The 17,434-nt window shown below is 38.6% G+C and overlaps 1 long non-coding RNA gene across 2 annotated transcripts; it reads right to left on the reverse strand.

Moving 5' to 3' along the window:
• Positions 1-11,048: 11,048 nt before the first annotated feature.
• On the reverse strand, positions 11,049-12,483 carry LOC146440304 (uncharacterized). Of its 2 annotated transcripts, none has more exons than XR_014851398.1 (3): positions 12,313-12,483; positions 11,772-11,883; positions 11,049-11,688 (listed from the first exon to the last, which is right to left on the reverse strand). It is a non-coding gene; the product is annotated as an uncharacterized LOC146440304 (long non-coding RNA). The 2 variants fall into 2 exon arrangements; XR_014851399.1 differs by lacking the exon at positions 12,313-12,483 and adding an exon at positions 12,156-12,232.
• Between the last annotated feature and the right edge of the window lie 4,951 nt (positions 12,484-17,434).

Below are 17,434 nucleotides of genomic sequence, written 5' to 3' on the forward strand. Positions count from 1 at the left end.
ATGCATTAGTATAAAACACAAGCATAAGCGTACTTTATTTATCTTAAATGACTTCAGAAACCCTCCTCAGAATATTGAATACAAGAGTTTCACAATGGTTTCTCAAATTCAATTACTAATTAATAAAAATAATGTCTTGGGAAACTCCCATTTTTACATTCCTGTGGTAATTTTAGCAGTGACTTAAAAGGAACTGTAAGAATAAGAAAAACAAAAACCACCCACCTTTTATTCAGCTGTCGAAAAAACAGATCTTATAATAATAACACTGTTTCGTCATTTCATCTCTTCCCCATCTGCTTTCTTCCTTTCTTCCCCTTCACTTGCTTCTCTGTCTGTCAGTTTCCTTCCTCTATTTCCCTCCTATTTCCTGCTCCTCTGTTTCATGAAATTGTTTCCCTGTCACATAGTTCCCCATGCCTGGAGCCCCTTTCTCTGGAAACATCCTGCCTGTTTGCCTGGTCATTGCTGCCCACTGACTGGGCACTGACCCTTGCCATCAGGGTGACTTCAGTGCCTGCCCCTTTCTCTTTTGCAGAGTTCTATTTCCCCACCACCAAACTCCTCATGGCAAACATAGCTTACATCTTCTTCTCTAAGGAATTAAATACACTATGCTATTTGCCTTGTTTTACATGATTATATCCGATATTTATATATTAATACAGCTTAAAGTGTCCCACTTCTGTATAGCTGCTTCAAGCAATGAAAAGCAGGAGTCAATTCATGTAGAAAGGCACAGCATTATTAAAATCTCATTTTAGCTATAACACTGATCCATGCATGATAATATTTTTCAGTGGTTAATTTTTCTTTACAAACAATGGTAAACCCATCCAATTGTTCCTTCCTAAAATCCCACATTCTTCAGTTTAATCAAAAGTTTATTGCCCAGGTGGACATGGTTCTACCAAACACAGGATACTCCAGCTCACTACTGTTTGCCTAAATAGGTTGACTTCTTGTGTCTTACTTTCCTGGCCTTCATTTCTGACAACCTTGAAAGTGAAGACTTCTTCTTTTATTTTGGCCCTGAGAAATGGAAGTCATCTTAGGTAAGACAGTAGTTTGTGTATATTTTACACATTTTTTGACAAGTCTTCATTGTGAGTAATGACTCAGTCTTGAGGAAAATTGAAATTGATAAAGACTGAAAATCTATTTTTCCAGTTAAAACAATCAAGTTTGTTTCTTTTTTTAAAAAATCCTTTAAAATTATAGCATAAAGCCACAGCATGTCAGGTTGTTCCACAAGAATGTCAAAATCATTACTTCTGCATTGAAGCTAATTATAGGTAATATTTTACACCTGTGTATTTTTCATTGTTTTAATTTTTTAACCACAACCATTTCTTTACACATTGTTCATCTGTTTCACCTTGATTTTGGAACCCCTTGAATGCAGTTACACAAGTTGCCTCTCTCTCAGTTAAGTTTCTTAACCTAAAGCCAGAAAGACAGAGAAAAAAATTAGAAACAAGACGCCAGTATAACAACAAAGTAATAGAGACCTCTCAAGCAGGCTTCAGCCTAACCTTGCATCACTTCACCCTTTTGCTCTTGTCCTCAAATGCATCTGGTCACAAGTGACTCCAGCAGCTCAAGTTTCCGCGAACTTTTCACAGGGAATGTGTCTGACTTTAGCAGGCCAGTCCTGCCCTTGTTCTCCAATATGCCTTCAATGCTTGAACTTCTTTCTGTCATTGTTATCTTCCAGTTCTTCTCTGAAAGCACTAGCTGCCACCTAAAAGGAGGTTTAGCAGTATCAGAGGATTTCAGATTTGAGATTTTCAGACTTTGAACCATAAGAACTTACAAGTGGATTCATACAGTCAAATTACAGGAAAAATGTGTTACTACAAAATTCAGTCCAAGTGCCTGACGGATTGAGATGCCTATTTCTAGCTGTTGACTGGGAAAGAAGTGTGATTCTATTCAAGTTATGTAGGAGAAGCCCAGCTCTTGGTTCACAAGTGATATCTTGGAAACCCAAGCCATGCATCTACTCAGTAAACATACTTAGTGGGGAAGATATCTGTCATGGTTTGACCAACACAACATCTCTTCTTGGCCTTTTTTCACTACTATATATTTCTAATGGTTTTGTTGTTCTTTTTGTTGGACAGTGCTGACAGATCAAATGTGATGTGATTATTCTCCCTTTCTTCAGTGGATCACGAAGCACCATACTTCAGCATCAATTATGGGCTCATTTAGTCTTCCACCATCGATTGAATATGAAGTTTGAACTAAAATCTACTAGGCTGGCACACTGAATTGATCCTGCCTGAGATTACTGCTCTGCTAATTGCCAGAAGATCTTTTTTTCTATTATGATATTTGAGTCTCTTAAGTAAAATCAGGCTTATATTTTTCTTGTTTCAGGCATTGAATTATTTTGGCTAAAATTGAATTAATACCAACTACACAGTTATGTGATCAGGCAGAACTATGAGTGAGAGCCTTCCCTCTCTGATTTTTAGCTTTTACAATAATTACATTGAAAGTAATTTTGTCTCTATGTGTTGGTGTGAAGAAGGGAGGATTTCACACATATGTGGGGGTACTTTGGTGGCACTGAAGTTCTTACTTCCACATTTGACCTACAACTGGAAGAGCTAGACATATCTATATTAAAAAATCCACACTCTTAGATTTTTAGGGTTCTTAGAATCAGAAAAAAACTGCATGATTGTGCATTTAGAACTGGAGAAGACTGTCACAGTCACCTTCTCCAAGCTTTTGCATAAGAAAAAGCAAAAATGTCAATTCAATCATTTCTGCATCAAGCCCATATCTTCTGCTGGAGGTGCAGCTTCACTTACATAGAAATATTAAAATATTGCTCTGCCATTGTGGGACACAATAAAATTACAAATGTATTAACAATGCTGAAATCAGCATTCATCAATTCTTCCATAGCATTTGAGGGAATGATGGGATTGGCAAATTGGATGCAGTATCTCTGTAGGTCCAGAATGTAATCTCATAAAAAACCATCTGCTCTCAGTATGACAAATGGCAGTATAACACGTTGTCAGTATAAACAAATTATTATTATTACTATTATTTAATAATAATAATAATAATAATAATAATAATAATAGATCTGTTTCTATAGTGCTTCCAGTGGATAGCAGCTGATCTTGCTTACTGCCTCCAGGGAAGGAATGCCAAAAAGAAACAAATGAATCTAACCAGCTGTGGGGCTATTTTTGAAAAGCTAAGGAATTCAGTTGGTTGGTTTCTATTCCCTTTAACGGTGGTAAAGCAGTATCTCAAAGCTATCCATACAGCTCTCACACAAGAAGGGGGTTTGATTTGCTTTTTAAATGTTTGAGGGCCCTGCAGGACTGCCGCATCTCACGGAATAGCTGTGGATGTGTATGATGCACACAAGCACTGCTCCGTGTGTGCTGCTGGCAGCCCAAGGCCCCTGTGCCTGTCACTGCTCTTGCTGAAGGGACTGCCAGCGTCAGAGCTCTGCCCCAATTTCACCGTGCAAGGCCACTGATGCCACACACACACACACAAGTGACGAGCGCGGTGTCATCGCTCCAAGGTTGCCCTGTGCCTCAGCTCTACATGGATGTGAACACAGCACCAAGGCCTCTCCCTGCCAAAACTCTCACACTGCAGCTCAAAAGCAGTTACAAGGCCCTCACTTCTGCCAAGGAGATTTAAATGAGGATGAGTGAAACTTAGGAAGGGTGTGATTTTGAGTGTCTTGCTCAAACATGCTGTAAAACCAGTCTTCAGAAAAAAAGGAGAAATGCCATAAAAATTGTTTTGCTGTATAAGACTTGGCAGGTCTTCCTCAGCTCCCCCAGCAGCCTTTTTTCCCCCTTTTTACCTCTGGCAATGAGCCTTAAAAAGACCTCAAAGACGTTTATATGCTGACCAAAGAAACTCTTTCTATAAACAAGCAAAGAAGGGTTTATATTAAATGTATGTTGTTTATCATTGCCATTGTTGCAGTATATTAAGATAACAGGCGAGACGAGACACTGACAGCTCCTAAAGCCACTGAATAAACCTAAGCCTGCACGTAAGTTGCTGCCTGGGGCTCCTTAAAGCTACTGCCTTGGTTTTCCTCCTGCCTATGCTTGTTGATTTCTATCAAAATGAGTTAGAAAGCAACTCATCTTGCCTATATAATTCCATGCACACTTCCTCTCACCTCCAAACGGGAAGGTCAGTCTCTGGACAAACTTTATTTCTACAGCTTTGAAAGAGTCTGTTGTGTTTCACTCTGTTTTGAGTGGTGTAATTATCAGTAATTATTGGGAAATGAGCAGGAGTCAGAGGCAATTCCAAAGCCACCCAGAATAAACTGTGCATTGTTGCAGGATTGCAGCATGGCTGTTTTCAGAATTAACATTCTGAAATAGTTGGAAGTGACAGTTTCCTTTTCAGGGAGGGAAGAGGGCAAAGAGCTAAGCTGCTTCTTTAAGGTTAATCTTTACATTCAGGAAGTTTGTGCTGGAGGACATAGGGACATGGAACAGATGCCTATGTAGCCCATTTTTCCTTTTAAGTGAATCTTCTTGGGTTGGTGCTTTCTCTGTGCCCAGAGAAAGAATTCAAATGTCAGGAACAGGTGGAAAAACGTCTTATAAGACATGTATAGGCAATCAATGATATTTCCTTTAAAGAATGCTGAATTATAAGGAAAATTACAAATAATTATATTATTCAGTTTTAAATGACAGACTTTGAAAGATGAGGGTCTTAGAATAACTGAGTTAGTCACATTTTAAAATAGTCCTAATGCCCTTTGCTTTTCAAGTAAATTAATAAATAAATGTCATGTTGCATGAGTTCAATTAACTGTGAGATAATGAGGACTGTAGAGCAGAGACCTTGATGGGTCACTGATTGCTAATGGACTACAGATTCTTGTAGGTCATGAGTTCATTGCCAAGCTGTGTTTAAATATTTTGCCTATTTCCTTTTTAAAATTTATTTATTATTTATTTCCCCTAAAAAAACTGCTTACTTGCAAAACAAAAGTGGCTGCATGATCTGAATGCAAACACTAATGTCCATATCCAGACTGTGATGAATAATGGCTGTGGGGCCTCAAAAGAGAGTCATACTTCTCCGAATATTTGGCAAAACGAAATTCCTCTGCCATGAAGATCCATCCCGGGTCAGCAGTACCCCCTGATGGCAGTGACTGAAACTTCTGGAGATGCTGTGTATACAGAGGGGATCCTGGATTTGGTCTGTGGAAGGTTGCACTGGTTTCTTCCTTCATTACTATTTTTCCCCTGTTTCCCCAGTGCTGACTCTGAGACCTGACTGAATAATTTAATTCCATGGTGGCAGATGCAAATGAAGCAGGACAGATATTTGGATCCTGTGTCAGTGTAGGAGATGGCTACATTACTGCTACTGAATAAACTTCTGATTTCCAAATGCAAGGTTTCTAATCTCTCATCTACCCATTAAAAATGCACAGATGACAGAGAAGAGAAAGACACGTGCAAAATATAGACATGTAAATCCAGACATGCATGTGAATACCACAGGCTACAGGAAGCAGCTATAGACCAGCACAGCATTGGCTTGTGGACCAGATGCCCAGACTGGGATGAAGAGAGAGCAGAAGACCAGAGGTGAGGAATGAATGACAAGAAAGGAGCTGTTTTGCATTAATCTATAGCAATATCAACTGTACAGACTGTTCACAACTGCCTAACACAGACTCTTACATTCATCAACGCCCCTGGGGTTTGGTGCACAAGTAAAGATGTAGAAAGGTTTAAGATTCCACTTAGTCTGGAGCTGGTTTTGCTGTTCTCACACTGTTAGGTATGCATATAACCAGCTGCCTGGCCTAAACTAATCCCAATTGTAGTCAAGTCTGTTTCCAGATGAAAACCTGTATATCTGAATTAAAGTCTATTTCTCTTTAGAAGTTCATACATTTAAATTCAAGGCCTATCTGGTCACATGGATAAGAAGAATATGCACAATTGAAGAAGAGTCCATTAGAAGTGTGAAGAGGAAACAAAGGATGTGAATTTAGTGATATGAAGGTGAATGATTAATATAATGTATTTGTGCCAGACATAATACAGACAGACACTGACCCAACCATGCAGGTCTGCTCGTCTTTAAAAATTATATCTTCCACTCTTTCTACTCCAATCTTAATCCATCCTAGCTCTGGAAACAGTCCCCAGTGCTAAATTGATAGTGAGTTTGTAAGGAGAACAATATAGAGAAGAATACCTTAGTGGACATTTGTCCTTGGGATTACCGAGGTAGGAAGAAATTGCAGTCCCACTTGCAAATTTATTTTTCTCCTTTGAATGGATGCTAGATAGAAGTGTATGACAACACATCCTGCTGACTCTGCAAACAGCCAGAAAGCAGAACAATATCCAAACACACTAATTCTGCTTGTCATGTGTGCCTGCTCCCTTTTACCAACACAATTTTATAATTGAAACTTTAAAATGTATTTGTGACTTAAAGTACAGAAAAGCTTTATTCAGCTTTTTTTTTCTGCATCACAATAAAATATATTTTTCATTTCTCAATTGCTCTGCCCTTCTTCACCCATTCAAAATACAAAAAGAGTTGCCAAAACCAGCCAAATCTTGCACTAAAGCACAAACCTGCTTCCGTCATGCCTTCTGTCCTGCTAACAGCTGGTTGTGATGCACTTACTTCATGTTGTCCTGGGAATATTTTATAGAAGAATACTTGGCTTTGGCCAAAGATGTCATTCGACTTTAGCACTGTGGAGTTATTTGGCTCACAAAGCAGGAGTTACATATGGAAGTTAATTGCATCAATGTACTGACAGCACTGGTCACTGAAAGCTTCTCCTAAGTGGCTGTTCAGCTCAAGAGAAATACAGCTATTTCTTTCAGCTGAAAATATGTCAAGGTGTTATTTTGGAGAGAAACTCCTGACATTCAGCTTCACTGCTTGTGACATTGGTGTCACTGCACTTGTCAGAAGTTCCTCCATAAATCTGAGCTATGAGACCTTGAGCAACTCGTGAAGAGGATAAAATGTTGTGTGGAACAAACTGATAATATTTCAGTCATATCTAGTTTTGATATAGAATTTTAAGTGCAGATATACTCCCAAATATACACGTAAGGGAGATAGAAGGACCCAGGACTTTGAAGAGACTTTTTGTTCCGTGTTTCAGAAGTGGTTAAACATTAAGATGTTTAATGTCTAATATTAAATACACTTTATTTGCAGCTAGATCAACACAAATATTAATAAAATGAAGAAAGCCAACCTCCCCTCTGCCTGAAAACTGGACCAGAATGGTTTTCATCATTTAGAAAGGTTTTAAAAAGACAAAGTCTGGATTGTCATGAACCAGACTAAGAGATTTGTGGCTGTGGGATATTGAAATCTGAACAATTTGCTGTATATTTGTGTTTTTCTGAGCTACACTTAGAAGCATGTCTATGTTACCCTTCTTAGTGGCCAAGTCTACTTTCATGTACAGTTTTTAGAACTCTATATATCTAGAACCAGTGACAGAATTTGGGTGAGATATTTCCTAAACCATTTCCTTAATTTCCACAAGCGGTGAGAAGTAAAAAATGGAGGAAAATTCAAGTAGTTCCAATAACTTTCCTGAAATCATGGTCTTCCAGAGTGGCATAACGTGAACAAATTTTTAAATATCTGATTAGACAGACAGGCAGGTGTTAGACTCTAAGTACAAAAGGTTGGTATTCATGGGCCAGACCAATTTTCTCCCGTGTGAATAAGAAAGCAGTCGTTACCCCTTTTGGCAGCAAGATCAGAGGAACGGTGGTCTTCTGTCAAAAGCTTTTCCCTCAGGGCATAGTCCTAGGATTGTGATGTGGTAATAATTTTCTAATTGCTACTAACTGCTCCTTAAGGGCTGGATTGTAATGGAAGCCTTTGCTTTTTCTTTAACATGAATCAGCTGAATCAGAACTTTTACTCCTGGTGGGGAGTTTAAGACCAGGATTTCAGGTTTAAAGACCTTTTTTCCTGGAAATCCTTGGTCTGGAATGCTTGTGTGTTTAAAATGAAAGGAAGCTGCTGAAAGCATTTTCAAAGTCTTAACATTCCTCTTACAAACTACGTTTACAGTAAACTCTTAGAAATTCATTATGCTTACAATAAACTTTTAGCTTGAAGCAAATTGTTCTATAATTACCTGTATCAGGGTTTGTGTGCTGTCCTCCAAAGCATCTGTTCCTGAGTACTGCCCGAGGAGATGGTGTTAAGGACTGCAGATCTGGCCCTGGATGCAATTCCGGGGATAGACAACAAGCTGGGTAACAGCTGAAGGTCTGCTCCAGCCTCCCTCCCTCTCGCTCCCACAGCAGAATTAATCACCACACTGGGTCAGGTCAGCCCTGGATTTGTCCAGCTGAGCCTTGGAAAACTCTAAAGACAGAGATGCTACTCTCTGGGTAATCTGTTCCCTTGTTACCATACTCTCCAAGTGAAGAAGTTTTTCCTGATGCCCAGCCTGACCTTCCCAAACTGCAGCATGCAGATCTTGAGCTTTGTTTTACCAACTGCTGCCACCAAGAAAAGTTCAGCTCCATCGCATTTGCAGCTCCAGATTGTAGGCTTGGGTTGCCTTAGTTTCCATTCTTAACAGACTTAAGGAGCCAAATATCTTCAAATTTTGCTCACAGGTCCTCAGTCATAATAGCAGTTATCTCCCTGCTGGACCAGGTAATTTCTGGACAACATTTTTGAACTAGGTGTCCCATAACACGCATTCCAAGAGCAGCCTCAGCACCTCTGGCTAATGGGGATATTAACTTCCTTTTATTAACTAGCCACTACACTCCTCCAGTTGTAGCCAAATAAGCAGTTTGCCTTAGGATATGTTGGCTGTATCCAGTGTGCCACTTGCCAGAATCCCAGGGTCATTCTCAGCAGGGCCAATATTCCTGGCCTGTACCGATGCAGGTGGTTATCCTCCTCTTTGTTGATCTGAGCAAGGAGTATTTCCTTAATAGCTTTCTGTTTTCCACACAAAGTAGGTATTTGCTACTATGGCATTTTCTGTGGATACCTTTAAAAATCTTTTGATGCTGTCAGACTTCTTGGAGAGAATTTCGTACAAAGAAAGTAAGCATGGTCCTTCTGCCACATTAGATTTAAAATATTTATCAGATTTATATTGTTAAAGTTTTCAGAGAAATAAAGGCAGAGTTAGTGTATTAATTTATTAAAAGGCTTCCATCTTCACAGGAAAGAGCTACCTGATCCCACTCAGCTGGAATTGAGTTTGGCCAAATTTTAGGGAGGCAGCAAAGAGGGACTTGTTTCCCTCTGTTTTGTTCTGCTGTGTAGCTGATGGTTGTAATTAGCTGAGAGAAATTTATAATTAATCAACACAATTGTAATTTATAATATAATTAACAATTGTGTTGATTTCCAGAATTCACATATCCTGTTAGGATCTATCATGCTTTTAATTCACAAAATGTGAATTTTCATGTTTCATTTTGTAATCTAATGATTATAGATTCCCTGAAAAAAAAGTCTTGCAATATCAAATGAAACATTCACTTTTTCAACTTTGGTTTGTGTGCTTAGATACAGTATAAAGTAAAGCAAAACAAGACCTTTCAAATGCAAAGTTTTCTATTGATAAAATCAAGAACATTAAAATAACTACTTAACACGTATTATTGACTACATTTTATAGTATTTGACACACTACACAATAACAATACAATCACCAAGGCTGTTACTCTTTCCATAAACTATGTATTTTAGCAGCTCTATACTTTTATCATTGCATGGATGTGATGTTTTATAGCCTTATTTTGAAATGTTTTCTCATCAGGAAGTTTCAGTAGTATTAGAAAAGCTTTTACAGAGGAAAGCATAAAGGACTTGCAATAGCTAGCAAGCATGACATCATTAAAAAGCAATGAATGTTAGGAATATTCCTGTTCTAATCCAGGCCACACATCCTGCTGCCCTGGAAGACAGCCAAGCTCAACATCCTTTTAGGGTTACAGGGCAGGCTGTGGCCTTTCACAGTTTGCTTTAGAAATCTCTGCATGTGGAATATTCACTGGCAGGCATTACAATAAAATCTAAAATTACTCCATCAGAGAGCTGGTGTTCCACCCTTCCTGCATTCTTCCCTGACAGTGAAATTGCCCAAAAAGAGCTCTATTGCATTTCATAGATTTCTGTGACCGTCTGTGTACAGAGATGATGGGGGATGATTTTGCACATAGGTTCAACAGCATGTTCCACTTGAGAAAAAGAAAATATTTAAACTGCCTAAAAATATGTTGTGATAACATTCTTTTTAGTTCCATTGCATGAATTCATTGGGGTTCAGTTCTGCAGGCTTTTATCTGTATTTTCAGCGAGTGTTTCAGATGACCAGAGGAAAAATGATTAGACCTTTCCTTTACACAGCATGGCTGTCACATCAACTACACAAAGTATAGCTCTCTGGGGCCAGGCACTCTGCCATGCTAAATCCCTTTACACCATTCCTTTGGGGCGAAAGGGAACAGAAGGCTGCAGCAAAATGAAGAGTGAAAGACTCTCAGGGTAGTGATGTTACTTAGCTGACAAAAAATGAGAAGCATAAGTGATTTCAGGATGCTGCTGCATTATTCCCAGTTAATGTCCTCAGCAACATTCACAGGAGATACTGTCAGCACCCAATTTAGATGATGAAGTAAGGTTTTAGTGGGGACACACAGTCCGTCATTTGTATGAGAATTTTAGGTGCCTAAAGAGTAACTTAGGGAAAATATTATTTCTCTGACCAACTAGTGGAGAGAAACACATTTTTCTACAGGCCTCACAATGAGCTCTTGTCTCGCTAAAAATAGATAGTAGCTATTGCTTGGCTTTCTCTATTGGAAGCACAAGGAATATATGTATCTATTTTAAAGTATTCACTAGGGGCCCAAAATTCAGGTGTATCACACATGGTCCAGCTGGGTTTGATAGTATCCCTTTCTTCCTGGGCTTCCAAAACCACCAGTGAACTGAAAAATCTTTCCTTACAAAGTACTCAAAGTTTAACCCTGTTCTGAATCCTCCAATAATACTGATCATGGTCGACTGAAAAATGTGGGAATTGAGAGAATGAGGCTATAGTATTTTGCAGCACTTCACAAGATGTGTTTTGGGAAAAGCCTGGATTAAGGAGTTCCTAACTTTCATGCTGTACTCCTGCACCAGCTGAACCAACATTTACTACTTCAATTTTTAAGGTTATGCAGTGAGTGAAAGGGTGAAATTACCCAGTTAAATATAAATACTCCCCCTTTTTTCGCAGCTTGACCTGTGATCTACTTTGCACCATGATTTCAAAAAGGGTTGGGTCACCACAGATCAGGAGCTATGAAGTGTAGCTCAGTTTTATAAGGTGTCTTTGACTCCAAAACTAGAATCTTCTGAAATTACGCACAGAGGCACATAAAGTAGGTGTCCAGAATACAACAGCTGAATGAAATTCCTTAGTTGCTGTGCTTTAGTTTTGTTTAAACAGTAATTAGTAATTGCACTTAGACAGAAATATGTTACAGGATATCATACAGAAAAGCATGGTTTCACACTCAGAATTCTTTATTAAGTGTTAAGTTACAAAGCCCAATATGAAAAAGTATGTTTAGAAAAACTGTACAGCATTTTTATATCAAAATCTGTCCCCATAAACTGGATGATTGTCTGGAAGAAAAGAAGTATCCATGAATAGCCATACTGAAGAAGACAGCAGGAACTGGTGATTTATGAGAAATAGAGGCAGTTACGACTCAAGACAATCCCAGAGAGACAAGATCAGGGAAACACAGACACCCTGAAGTGTATTGTTACAATGGTAATCACATCAACTCTTTGTCTTGCTGGTTTGTAACTGTTATTCTGTATAACAGGAAAGGAAGCATAGTACAAAAACAGTCTCAGGATTTGTCTGTGGTTATCCTTTCAGTGTCAAATCTGTCCCTTTGCTAGGCTGCAGAATACATAAGACAAAAAAACTATGGCAACAAAAGTTCATGGGAGCCTGCACCTTCTTTGCATTATGATATAATGTCCTTTGATATTCACTGTCAGAAACCTTGAGAAGGGCCAAGATGTCTAGAGACGAAACTCAACATACTGCTCTCTCCTCTGGCTTCTTTATGTTTGATTACCAGATATCTGATGACCCTCCTCCTGGAAGATGTACATTTTCCTTGACAAGGAGTTTTTACTACAGGAACTGTCCCCCCTCCCCCAGTGATCCCCCTTTAAAGCTGATCCAAGTAACAGGAGTCTGGGAAAGGCTCAAGAAAATCCAGGCAGTACCACCTGTGGGAGCAGCTGTGAGGCCAAATTCATCATCCATTGCCACTGCCAACTGCATTCGTGGGACCAGAGTCAGGGTTTCATGGTGCTAAGTACCCTGAAGGCAGGTGAAAAGCCTTGGCTACGTGATTTGACTTGATGCACCCAGGTGGGTCCAGTCTGCACATCCACACCTTCATACCCAACTGCAGCACTTGGAACATTGATTTGGGCGAATTTTGCAAGGGATCATTCAAACATTATGATAGTTAAAGGCAAATCCAGAATAGTAGTTAAGCATAGATAATGACAACCCTTTTTACTAAAGAAGTATCTTCTTAGAGGCTATGATTATGAAGACTTTCCAATCCAATTGAACAGCCATAAATTGATATGAACCAAACATCTCGCTGGACCTCTACAGCTCCTGGAGAACTGTGACGCTGACCTTAAAGGAGCAACACATTAAATGGTTTTCATATGACTTAGAACTGCAATTAAAAGAAGTGGAAATATCCACAGTTCAGTTATCTGTAAGTTTGATATTCCACTGTATGCATGGGGCAGTCCCAACAAAAAGGCTATATTTAAAGAATTTTTAAGAGCTATTTCCCTGAAGTATTGCACTTCAGAGAAGTCTGCTCCTCCTTTCCCTGTGTGATATTTCCTGGAGAAGGCCTGTCTGCTCTGCTTGATATGGCACTCAGTGCTTTATCCCCATGGAAGCCCAGACCTGACATTTATTTATCTGAGAATAGTGGCGTTCATTCCTTGTATACTTTGGAAATGTTTGTGGAAGACACTTTATATATAAAGTTTAGAGATTTGGCATTATCTCTGAATTCTTCAAGTATTTAATCTCTTCAGTTAAAGAAGAAAAAATATTACCACTGAAGTCTCCAATAGTACATGACATTTTTATTAAACCAATTTCACTCCTTGCCAGTATCCCATTAAGAATTTTGAATGAGAATCTTTGTAAAGCTCTAATGTTTGATAATACTTTATTTCCTTTTCTGTGTTAGACCCCACTTGAGCTTAGACAAATGCGTAAGTGTATATAACTCTGTATCTTTTGTCATTAACATTACTTGATTGAGCTCTTGGAAAGTTTGTTAAGGTGGTCTCTTGTTTTGTGTCTCTAATAGTTTCATGAAAGACTCTGCTAAATTAGAGGAAGGACTCATACCTTCACAGCTATGGCAGCTCTTGCAGGTTCCATGCACAGCAAAATACTCCTGGGGAGATTTGTGTCTTAAATGTTTAGGGAAAAAGAGAGGAAAGCTCTAGACACACTGCTCCATGTGGCTCAGGCATGGAAAGTGAAAAATAAAGTGGTGTTGGCATAAGACGTAGACCTAAACAGCTACAATATTTTAAGGAACAGAAAAACATACATTTTCAATATTTTTTTGATCATGTTGGGTTTTTTTGAGCAGTCTCTGAGGTGAGACAGAAGAAGCTACCTTTTTCATGACACCTGAGTGAAGAGAAATGGGTTGTCCATAATGTCAGCTACCATAACTTTTCTGTAGAAATAATTAACCTAGAGATTAGTGTAGACTGCAAATAGTAACTCACATATCTGTTTTTATTTACTGATTAGACTTCCTCCTCTGAGATGAGGAGTGTTGTGTTGTTAGTGTGCTACTTGGGGCATATTTCATGGGTTGTGCAAGAATGCAATTGTGATCAATATTAAACCAGGTATCCAAGAATTGTGTGACAGCTTATTGGAATTAGAGTTTAAAGACATTTGAAATGTTTTACTCCCGTACTAGTGGGATTGCATGGTTTTAGAACAAACCAGTATCCTCCACCATCACTGTTTTATCCTGGCTGGCAGCTCAGCCCCATGCAGCCACTCACTCACTACCCTGCAGTGGATTGGGGGAGAATCTGAAGGGTAAAAGTGAGAAAACTCATGGGTTGACATAAAGACAATCATAGGTAAAGCAAAATTTTTGCACAGCAGCAAAGTAAAACAAGGGATTCATTCATGACTTCTCATGGGCAGGCAGGGGTTTAGCCATGCCCAGGAAAGCATCATGCCTGGCAGTGACTTGGGAAGACAAACACCATCAGTGAAAATATCATCCTTTCTCCCTCAGCTCCATATGCTGAGCATGACACCACATGGTCTGGGATATCCCTTGGGTCAGTCAGGGTCACTGTCCTGGCTGTGTCTGCCTCCCACCTCCCTATGCATCCCCAGCCTCATCTTGAGTGGGGTGGGTTGAAGAACAGAAATAGCCTTGACGCTGTGTAAGCCCTGCTCACCAATAACATAAACACCCCTGTGTTTTCAAGACTGTTTTAATCACAAATCCAAAACATCACCCCATACAAGCTCCTATGAAGAAAATTAACTACCCTATCCAAAATCAGAACATGCAGCTTCTACAGATGTCAGGAATATGGGTGGGGTTTTCTCAGACCTTTGCTCTAAGTCTTTTGAATAAAAGATGTCTAAATGAAATTGCAATTTTCAATAGATCTTATTTACTTGAAGATCTTCTACCAATTTTTATTCCTGCCACACAGTATGGCTAACAAGTTACCTAAGCTGAACTTTTCCTTTTTGTTCATTAATTACACAGCCCTCCTTTTTTAGAATGTACATTTTTAGGCTTTTATGCCTTGTTTGCAGAACTGGTGAGTACTCACAGCTGCTGTTCAAGCCATTGTATTCTGAACATATGAAATGAGTGTTCATGCAAAATAATACAAGACAGCCTAAACTGGCACCAAGTTGCAGATGTAACACAGAATGACAAGGCAATCAAACCACAGGGGAAATGTCAGTGGATGGGAAGAGATGCAAACAGGAAAAAGAAAAAGAAAACAGGTATTCTAATTATGCACATAAAATTAAAATTTCTATATTAATTATCACTACTTAGAAAAGAACTCTGGAAGATGCAATGAGTTTGATTCTCTGTGATGATCAAAAGATGGGGTAGGAAATGGGAGGAAAAGAATTAAGAAAAAATACTGCAGTATCACATATGGAATCTGAGCACACTCTTGTGTTTTGAATATTATTTTGAACACCAAAGGGATTTTTGGTCTGACACAATATAGCCATTTCTTATGCATTTTAGAAAAATCTCTGGAAACTCTGATGCTTGATATATCAGACTGGGAATGAAACATTACTGGAAAATGTGGACATTCATATCTAATGCTCACATCAGTAAAATCAGCATGAGCTCTCCTTCAGCTCACTGGGAACTAGAAACACAATCCACAGACTGTGCAGTAACCATGTCTTTTTTTCAAGGAACTTAAGGAAGATCAAGACACAGATTTGCATGTTCACGCACCAGCCACCCTCTCATTTAATTGTTAACATGCTTATGGTTTGGGCTGAACACACAGATCTGTTGTCACAAATGCCCAGGAGATCCTTGCAGGACAGCAAATGTTGCATGTGACAGTGTCTGTTTACAACAGACTTTAAGGATGAGGTGATTCTGTTCTGCCAGGAGGAAAGTTCAGTTTTCTGGTTGCAGCTGTCCCATTCTACTTGCTCTCGTTTCAGAAAACAGGCCCTGGCTCCTTTTATTTACTAGGATATGTATAACCTGTGAAGATGAGTGCTGTAAGAAACTCTAATTGATAATATATCTGTCTTCAGAGCACTATTTGAATAATGTACAGGAAATAAATGTGCATACATACTGAAAGAAGAAAATAAAATAAAGCAGTGAGTAGAGCTCCTCTACAAGCAATCATCATCTGTCATGGGTAATGAGGTAGGGGTCCCACAGAGAAAGAATGTTAACATATAACTCAAGGTTATATCATAATCATCTACAAAGTAGAGGGATTGGGATGTCCTAGACAAATAATTTCACACTTTAGTATAGTTTATTTTGCATGACAGTACTGAGACTTAAAATACCTTTGTGTGTGTTTTTGATGTGAGTTTCACTCTATAAACTTGTGCATGCACATAGTCCTATGTGTACAGGATGCATCCTATAAAATGTTTTAGACCAAAAGGAGGAAGTTTTCATAAAGAAATGGCAGATGCCAGGGTCCCAAATGATGAGTTACAAAGGAAAATAGGTTGGATTGGCTCTGGTCTGGTCCTGTGGATCTAATTCTTATTACTGAGTGAAACTGCATATCTGTAGTGCATCTCCTAGGTTAGTTCCAACTGAAATGATCCCAGCTCAGGGGCTCTGAAACTGCTCCATGAAGCGAAATAAAGTAATGTACAAGGGGACAACCAAGGGAGTCACATCAAATGTACACAACTTATTCTGACTAAAATGTTAGAACAGGTTCATCTGAAAGCAGACTTTTGTTTATATGAACAAGTTTATACAAATCAGAAGATTTTCAGCAGAGGACTATGGAAAATCCACATTGCATTCAGCATTTAAATCATCTGGCTGTTTTGGTGTTTTCTAATTTTGTCACAGCATAAAGATTTGGACATCTATCTAAAACCTTCCAAAGTGGTAAAACCCTAAGTATGGCATCTGACTGACTCTAGTATGACATGCTGGACCTATAATGGAAATAAGTTTGTGAGTACAATATCACAGTCAATGTCTATATTCCAAATACATAATAACCCACCTCCACATTAATTCCATGTATATTTTTGCTCTGTTTTGTGAATCACTGTGCTTTGAGATTACTAAATATAAGAGCAGTAATACAGCAAAGGATAGGAAAGCTATCTCTTTCTGAACATTTGTCTTCATTTTGATGAAGTGAATTGTGGTGGTTGTTTGCAATAATTTCTGCGACAGAGGGTTTATGTGCATTCATGTATGTATGTTTGATGTGGTCAGGAATATAAAAATTTTGGTTCTTCATTAAATTTATACTTTTTAGTGTACTTAGTTAAATCCTGTTTTATTGCCTAGGTAACAGATTAGAACATCTACCATTGCATAAGATTCTTAGAAATGGAATGTTAATAGCATCTATTAATTTTAGCTCTAAGGTCTATGTCTTGTTAGCAAACAGTGCAGAAAATTAGTTTAATGTTAAAGGGTTTTCCTTGGCATAAAATTTCACCAAGATGTGTCTAAAACCACTTTTGTGCATGTGAGTGGACTCTAATTTTTTAATAATATAGCTGAATCATCAGAAGAGAAGGATACTTAGTGCTGTTATTCATTGT

Source organism: Lichenostomus cassidix, chromosome 3, assembly GCF_008360975.1.
Source record: "Lichenostomus cassidix isolate B80296 chromosome 3, HeHo_3.0, whole genome shotgun sequence".
Classification (NCBI taxonomy): domain Eukaryota; kingdom Metazoa; phylum Chordata; class Aves; order Passeriformes; family Meliphagidae; genus Lichenostomus; species Lichenostomus cassidix.